The sequence below is a fragment of the Branchiostoma belcheri genome, unplaced genomic scaffold, assembly GCF_001625305.1.
Source record: "Branchiostoma belcheri isolate BF01 breed outbred unplaced genomic scaffold, Haploidv18h27 scaffold374, whole genome shotgun sequence".
Taxonomy (NCBI): Eukaryota; Metazoa; Chordata; class Leptocardii; order Amphioxiformes; family Branchiostomatidae; genus Branchiostoma; species Branchiostoma belcheri.
The window spans coordinates 92,907-93,644 of record NW_017803992.1 but is presented as its reverse complement, the minus strand read 5'-3'; the positions used below and the strand labels follow the sequence as shown (position 1 = coordinate 93,644).

Here is a 738-nt window from a genome sequence, read left to right as displayed (position 1 = left end):
AGACATTGACATTGTCAACACATAAAAAAAAGAATGACCTAGGAAGGTAGTGCTGTAATTGGAGCATGCATTATAAAGAAAAGGATGCCATTGGATATGCCTTGTTTATGTTATGTCATGTTTCAACAGCTCCCAAAAAGCTGGAGGAATTCAGATATTTTTGGCCCTCAAACATCCAGCTGTTTTACAAGCAAGAATGGTCTATATGAAGCTGAAATTCTAGTGCTGGTCAAAAGTCAATTTAAAGAAGAGCATAGTTCACTTCAAATGTTGACTGTTGATCTTTTTACCGAATTAAATCACACATATTTGACAAAAAGAGGTAGGCAGACAGTCTGCAGTCTGTTACGAGATCCGTTAACTATGCTTGTTTGTACCCCTTCTAAATCAGATGTGTTATTTCGGGTATCAAAGTAATACCTGTAATACAATACGTGTATACTGTATAGTTCAGTATAAACACGACTTGGTTTTGTGTTTGTGTAACATAACTAAAGTCAGCAGCTAGACTCCTACTTCTGAAGTTAACTTTGGTCTAAAAGTAACATTGTGCCCAAAAATAAGTATGAAATAGAGATGGTCATAACATCTATCAGAATATTGTATTTTCTAGCTGTCTTAAGAAGTTGATTTGCTCGATTTCAAACAAATGGTAAAAACGGGACGACATATAGCATTTTTGGAATTAAAATCGTAATTCAAACTTCTGTCAAAAGGCAATTTCTGGTAAATATTTTT

At 34.3% G+C, this 738-nt stretch overlaps 1 long non-coding RNA gene across 1 annotated transcript in view; it reads left to right on the top strand.

The window, feature by feature from the left end:
- Positions 1-738, top strand: part of LOC109476425 — a 75,707-nt gene that overhangs the window by 2,884 nt on the left and 72,085 nt on the right. The window lies entirely within an intron of this gene.